At 38.3% G+C, this 7,517-nt stretch overlaps 1 long non-coding RNA gene across 2 annotated transcripts in view; it reads right to left on the bottom strand.

Moving 5' to 3' along the window:
• Positions 1 to 7,517, bottom strand: part of LOC138966072 (uncharacterized) — a 34,977-nt gene that overhangs the window by 7,491 nt on the left and 19,969 nt on the right. Inside the window, exons 1-2 of one of the 2 annotated variants that reach the window (XR_011455592.1) lie at positions 3,498 to 3,592; positions 1,672 to 1,811 (exon numbers count right to left, since the gene is read on the bottom strand). The exons of the other annotated variant lie outside the window; for it this stretch is intronic. This is a non-coding gene — a long non-coding RNA (uncharacterized lncRNA). Of the gene's footprint in view, positions 1 to 1,671; positions 1,812 to 3,497; positions 3,593 to 7,517 lie in introns of those variants that run through there. 2 annotated transcript variants of the gene reach the window in all.

Raw genomic sequence — 7,517 nt, 5'->3', positions numbered from 1 at the left:
TGTATGTGTATAGAGCGATTCAAAGTAAACTACTGGACCGATCTTTTTGACACTTGACATGAGAGTTCCTGAAAACGATATACCCAGACTTTTTTTCATTTTTTTGATAAATGTCTTTGATGACGTCATATCCGACCTTTGTGTAAAAGTTGAGGCGGCACTGTCACACCCTCATTTTTCAATGAAATTGATTGAAATTTTGGTTAAGTAATCTTCGACAAAGCCCGGACTTTTGTGTTGCATTTTAGCTTGGAGGCTTAAACATTAATTGATGACTTTGGTCATTAAAAATCTGAAAATTGTAATTAAAATTACTTTGATATAAAACGATCCCAACAAAATTTCAGCTCGTTCTTGATCATTTTCTGATTCAAAAAACATATAAATATGTTATATTCGGATTAAACACAAGCTCTGAAAATTAAAAATATAAAAAAATATAATTGAAATAAAATTTCCCAAATCGATTTAAAACATAATATCATCTTATTCCGTGTCGGTTCCTGATTCAAAAAACATATAGGTATGATATGTTTGGATTAAAAACAAGCTCAGAAAATTAAAAAGAAAAGAGATACAGAAAAGCGTGCTATTCTGCTCAGCGCAACCACTACCGCGCTATTCTGGATCGTCAATTTCACTGCCTTTGCCACGAGCGGTGGAGTGACGATGCTACGAGTATACGGTTTTGCTGAAAAAATGCAGTGCGTTCAGTTTCATTCTGTGAGTTTGACAGCTTGACTAAATGTTGTATTTTCGCCTTACGCGACTTGTTCTTTAATTTCTGTTACTTTTCAACACAGTAAGTTTTAAAGATTTAGCTTCAAAAATGTTAGCAAACACAAAAATATTCAAAATTCAAAATGTATGAACCAAGACTGTACCGACTGGGACCTCGAAAAACTGTCAGAGATTTACCAGACTGTCATTGTGTCTGGCATGAAAACCTTGCTGTGCGTGCAGTCTTGAAGCTCTGACGTCATAATTTGATGAAAAACATGGATTTCTATTCGTCTTCTTTTTCTTTTCTTTTTTTACCCAAACTCAATCATGTTGTGACTAACCAGACCTGAATGAGTGTGAATTTTCATAGCTCAAGTTTCAATAATGTAGAAAAAAAAGATTATTGTCTATGTTGTGATTCAATTTTGATTCTGTTGTGACCGAGAAATCCGACGAAATTCAATCAGATTATTGTTAGGTTTTAAACTCGAACAAAGGATATTTATCAAGCAAATGCACAACCAAAAGATGCGGCAAACAAAAAATTATATCATCATCATTGGAGATTATACCGCAACATTTGTGCATTCCATAGTTCCTTCAGTAAACGGGATGCACGGGCTGTATGAAAACAGCCAGCTTCCACTGCTGTCCGACAGGTCGGAAAATCTGAAAAATTAAAAAGACAAGTAAATAACGTAGTCCCTCCCTCTGTCTGTCTGTCTGTGTCTGCCTGTCTGTCTGTGTCTGTCTGTGTGTCTGTGTGTCTGTCTGTCTGTTTCTCTGTCTCTGTATCTCTCTCTCTCTCTCCCTCTCTCTGTTTCTCTCCCTCTCTCTCTCTCTCTCTCTCTCTCTCTCTCTCTCTCTCTCTCTCTCTCTCTCTCTCTCTCTCTCTCTCTCTCTCTCTCTCTCTCTCTCTCTCTCTCTCTCTCTCTGGTGGTTACTCACGGCGGGTTTCCAGTGATCGGGGTCAAGTCGAGCGTCCCTTTGTCAGAAGTACACTTGCAAGGACCATCCTGAGTACAATGGGTCCCGGGACCGGGACCCCTTCCGGAAAAACAAGCGTGTTTACTGGTCAGGGTCATGTCCTGTAAATTAATCAATCGATAAGTCGATCGAGCGACCAATTAAGCAATCAACCAATCAATTGATCAATCAATCAATCAATTATTCAATCAATCAATCAATCAATAATTCAAGCAATCAAGCATTCAATAAATACACACACACACACACACACACACACACACATAAATGGGGATTAGAAATTAATAAAGATAAAACTCAGATGGTGGTTTTTTGCAAAATAACCCCCAAAATAAAGACAATATTCAAATGCGGTGAAAATATAATCAAAACAACCGACCAATACAAATATTTAGGCATGATATTTAATCAAAATGGTAAACTAACTTTGGCGCAAGAACATTTAAGTAAACAAGGAAATAAAGCAGCATATTCTCTTCGAAAAACATTTAGAAATGAAAATGTGCAAGTTGATACAATATTTCATTTATTTGATTCATTGGTTAACCCCATTTTAACATATGGAGCAGAAATTTGGTTCCCTTACATGTTCACGAGCAAAAACGATACCAATGACATTGAAAACTTTTTTGAAAGATGTATTTCGAATGAATGTCTTCACGAATCTGTCCATGTTAAATTTTGTAGATTTATTCTTGGTGTGCACAAAAAAGCCATGTGGATTCCAGTTTTAGCAGAAATAGGAAGATTTCCTTTAGGACTAAACATGTTATCACAAAGCATATCGTATTGGGCACATATTTTGAAAACGGAGAATAAATCACTTATTCATCAAATATATGAAGAAATGTTAAACCAAGCGCCAAAAAATCCGTGGCTAACTTTCATCAAAAAGCTTTTGTACAAAATAGGTTTTAAACATGTATGGCTTAATCAATATACATTTGACATCGGTAAACTACAAAACGCCATACAAGAAAAGTTAAGGATTAACTACATAAAGTTTTGGGAGAAAATTAAATGTGAAGGTCGTCCAAGGCTGAAATTTTATTCCTCTGTAAGCAAGACATACGAAGTTCAGCCATACCTTATAAGCATTACGAATATCAAGCATAGACATTTACTGAGTAAATTAAGGACAAGTACACACTCTTTAAAAATTGAAACTGGAAGACATAATAACATACCAAGAGAAAATCGTTTATGTAATAAATGTAACGTTATTGAAGATGAAATTCACTTCCTAGACGGATGTCAAAAGTTCACTGAACTGCGAAATGATTTTATAAAGGATCTATCAAATATAGATATAAAGTATTCCAACAATAAACCTAGTGAAGTATTTTGCGAAGACAGAATACAAATTCGTCAAGGAAAGTTTATTTCAGATTGTTTTAATCGCTCTTTGTGTCAATAACCAATTTGGTTCCGACAATAAAATATATTCTATTCTATTCTATTCTATTCTATTCTATTCTATTCTATTCTATTCTATTCTATTCTATTCTATTCACACACACACACAAACACACACATCACAACATTCACGCCTACGTACGCCCCCTCCACCCCCACCCCCACCCCAACAAAACACACTCACACACACACACACACACACACACACACACACACACACATGCACACACACACATACACACACACACACACACACGCACGCACACACACACAAACACACACACACAAACACACACACAACACACACATACACACACACACACACACAAACACACACACACACACACACACACACACACACACACACATACGAAGTGGGCCGCGTTGGTAGGATCCTCCCCTATCACATTGAGCGTCCCTGGATCAGCGGTCTCGTCACACCTTAGAGTGACCACTGTGGTTCTGGAACAAGGAAAACCAAACAAATAATAAGAATACATATTACAAAACAGTACTTCTTCTATTGCAAAGACAATTATTGATTACGTTCGCGATTTTACAAACTCATTTGGGGGTGGGGTGGGGGTGGCGGTGGGGGGATTTGTGGAGGTGGGGGTGTATGAACGGAGGGGCGGTTGCCCATGTGGTAGAGCACTGGACGAACACGGGTCAACGTATTGAAAATGGACACAAAAAGTCAGCCCTTCAAGCAAAACATGCAGTGTTGTCTTGTCTATAACTACAACATACTTTTTTGAAGGAAAATCCGTCATACTGACCGGTACGAATAACCGGTTGCCGATTTAATTTCTGATCCTTGCATTTGCCGACATTTTCCTGTAAAATACCGAAAATGTGCGATTCACGCAATCCCTGGTACCCGCATCTCCAGTATCAAACGAGATGCAGGTTATCGTCGGTACGGTCTTGGGTATCAATCAAGGCTGCCATTAAGCTATATAGTTTCATGTCTTCGCTTAATGTCGAACAGTGGCCATGTATATGGAACGTCAGAACTGAATTATTACCAAGTACAATCTATCGGTGGATTTGCTGGCGACTCTCTCTGCACTGAATTGGCTCTCTTAACAATACCGGTAGAAATTGGGCCAATGGGAGTCTGAGATACAGGTAGATTCTACGGGAGCCAATCGTAATGGGTAAAGCTGTCTTTTGGCTCCTGTTCAAGCCTAAGCGTCGCATTATAACACATTTAAACAGTACACAAGACTCATAATCGGGGTTTACCTGGTGATACCCGAGGAGTCAGTAGAGGTGTAGGTAACTTGCGTACTGCCGTCATACCCCTGACCAAACCTGGCAGAGTCAACCGTGCCAGTCGGGTAGGTCTGTGACATGTCAGCTGACACCTGGCATGCCTGTAACGGGTCAGACGACATTGTGCAAGGGTACTCTCAATTTGTATCGATCACTTAAACATTCCATAAAAGGACTGTTTTTGTTTTGTGTTACTTGATCAACTCATGTTCAAAGTGGAAGGGTTTGGAGAAGATGGAGGGGGTGTATTAGGGGAGGAAAGACTGTCCAAGAAGTATATACTTTATTACATTGAATTACAAGTTTCCAAGAAGAGAAATGAAAACACTTTTGATAATCGTTGTTAAAGTTGTAACAGTAAACTTGAAGTTTAATGAAGGTCAGTCAAACGGTCTAAACGAGGCTCGTGACAGTCTAAATATAGCCTGCAGTGGTACCTGCGACGCAAGATCCCTCCAATGAAAGGACACCTCCAATGCAAGGACACACGTGTGGGTGTGTGTGGGTGTGTGTGTGTGTGTGTGTGTGTGTGTGTGTGTGTGTGCATTATAATTGTTGTGTATACTGAGAGTTCGTTCCTGTAAGAGCCTCTGGATTTTTGTTACATTTATGTTTTTGTTTTTGGTTTTGTTGTAAAGTGTTTATGATTGTGTTCTATTCCGTCAATGGCGTCATTCTGGTAATGATGTTGTTATTGCTTTTGTAAAGCGCTTTGTGTGTTCGAAAGCGCTATAGAAATCACCATTATTATTATCTATTATTACTTGATGTCCCTCTGTCAATTATTTCTACCAGAATATACCTGTCTTGACAAACCACCTGCAATGTATGGACACTTTTGGATGGTCTCAGTGGTGTCCTTTCATCGCAGGTACCACTGTGTCTTGTGTAGTTTGAAGGTCCGTGGCGCAAAACCTTACAAGAACAGGAACATTTCTTTCTTTTTTACATTTAGTCAAGTTTTGACTAAATGTTTTAACATAGAGGGGGAATCGAGACGAAGGTCGTGGTGTATGTGTGTGTGTGTGTGTGTGTGTGTGTGTGTGTGTGTGTGTATGTCTGTGTGTACGTGTGTGCGTGTGTGTGTGTGTGTGTGTGTGTGTGTGTGTGTTAGTGTGTGTGTGTGTGTGTGTGTGTGTGTATGTGTGTAGAGCGATTCAAAGTAAACTACTGGACCGATCTTTTTGACACTTGACATGAGAGTTCCTGGTATGTTCGAGGATATGTATGTGTGGGAGGGGGGGGGGCGGGAGATGGAAGCTTGCTGTATGTTATGTAATGTATATATTGTGTGTGATACGTGGAAATGTGATACTATTTATTTGCATGTATGATACAGGTACAAATGTGATAATTGTAGGCTTATACTAGTGATTACTGTGTGTGATACATGAAATGTGATATGAATGCTGTTTTTATATGTTATACTCTTACTTTCTCCCAAGCGCAAGACAAATTCTTCTATGAAAATTGAAGCCAATAAAATTTGAGTTGAGTTGAGTTGAGTTGAAAACGATATACCCAGACTTTTTTTCATTTTTTTGATAAATGTCTTTGATGACGTCATTTCCGGCTTTGTGTAAAAGTTGAGGCGGCACTGTCACACCCTCATTTTTCAATGAAATTGATTGAAATTTTGGTTAAGTAATCTTCGACAAAGCCCGGACTTTTGTGTTGCACTTTAGCTTGGAGGCTTAAACATTAATTGATGACTTTGGTCATTAAAAATCTGAAAATTGTAATTAAAATTACTTTGATATAAAACGATCCCAACATAATTTCAGCTCGTTCTTGATCATTTTCTGATTCAAAAAACATATAAATATGTTATATTCGGATTAAACACAAGCTCTGAAAATTAAAAATATACAAAATATAATTGAAATAAAATTTCCGAAATCGATTTAAAACATAATATCATCTTATTCCGTGTCGGTTCCTGATTCAAAAAACATATAGGTATGATATGTTTGGATTAAAACAAGTTCAGAAAATTAAAAAGAAAAGAGATACAGAAAAGCGTGCTATTCTGCTCAGCGGAACCACTACCGCGCTATTCTGGATCGTCAATTTCACTGCCTTTGCCACGAGCGGTGGAGTGACGATGCTACGAGTATACGGTTTTGCTGAAAAAATGCAGTGCGTTCAGTTTCATTTTGTGAGTTTGACAGCTTGACTAAATGTTGTATTTTCGCCTTACGCGACTTGTTCTTTAATTTCTGTTACTTTTCAACACAGTAAGTTTTAAAGATTTAGCTTCAAAAATGTTAGCAAACACAAAAATATTCAAAATTCAAAATGTATGAACCAAGACTGTACCCACTGAGACCACGAAAAACTGTCATAGATTTACCAGATTTTCATTGTGTCTGACATGAAAACCTTGCTGTGCGTGAAGTCTCGAAGCTCTGACGTCATAATTTGATGAAAAACATGGATTTCTATTCGTCTTCTTTTTCTTTTCTTTTTTTACCCAAACTCAATCATGTTGTGACTAACCAGACCTGAATGAGTGTGAATTTTCATAGCTCAAGTTTCAATAATGTAGAAAAAAAAGATTATTGTCTATGTTGTGATTCAATTTTGATTCTGTTGTGACCGAGAAATTCAATCAGATTATTGTTAGGTTTTAAACTCGAACAAAGGATATTTATCAAGCAAATGCACAACCAAAAGATGCGGCAAACAAAAAATTATATCATCATCATTGGAGATTATACCGCAACATTTGTGCATTCCATAGTTCCTTCAGTAAACGGGATGCACGGGCTGTAAGAAAACAGCCAGCTTCCTGAGCTGTCCGACTGGTCGGAAAATCTAAAACATTCAAAAGACAAGTAATTAACGTAGTCCCTCCCTCTGTCTGTCTGTCTGTCTGTCTGTCTGTCTGTGTCTGCCTGTCTGTCTGTGTCTGTCTGTGTGTCTGTGTGTCTGTGTGTCTGTCTGTGTCTGTGTCTGTGTCTCTGTATCTCTCTCTCTCCCTCTCTCTCTTTCTCTCTCTCTCCCTCTCTCTCTTTCTCTCCCTCTCTCTCTCTCTCTCTCTCTCTCTCCCTATCTCTCTTTCTCTCTCTCTCCCTCTCTCTCTTTCTCTCCCTCTCTCTCTCTGGTGGTTA

This window comes from Littorina saxatilis, linkage group LG5 (assembly GCF_037325665.1).
Source record: "Littorina saxatilis isolate snail1 linkage group LG5, US_GU_Lsax_2.0, whole genome shotgun sequence".
NCBI lineage: Eukaryota > Metazoa > Mollusca > Gastropoda > Littorinimorpha > Littorinidae > Littorina > Littorina saxatilis.
This window is presented reverse-complemented; position numbering and strand designations above follow the sequence as displayed.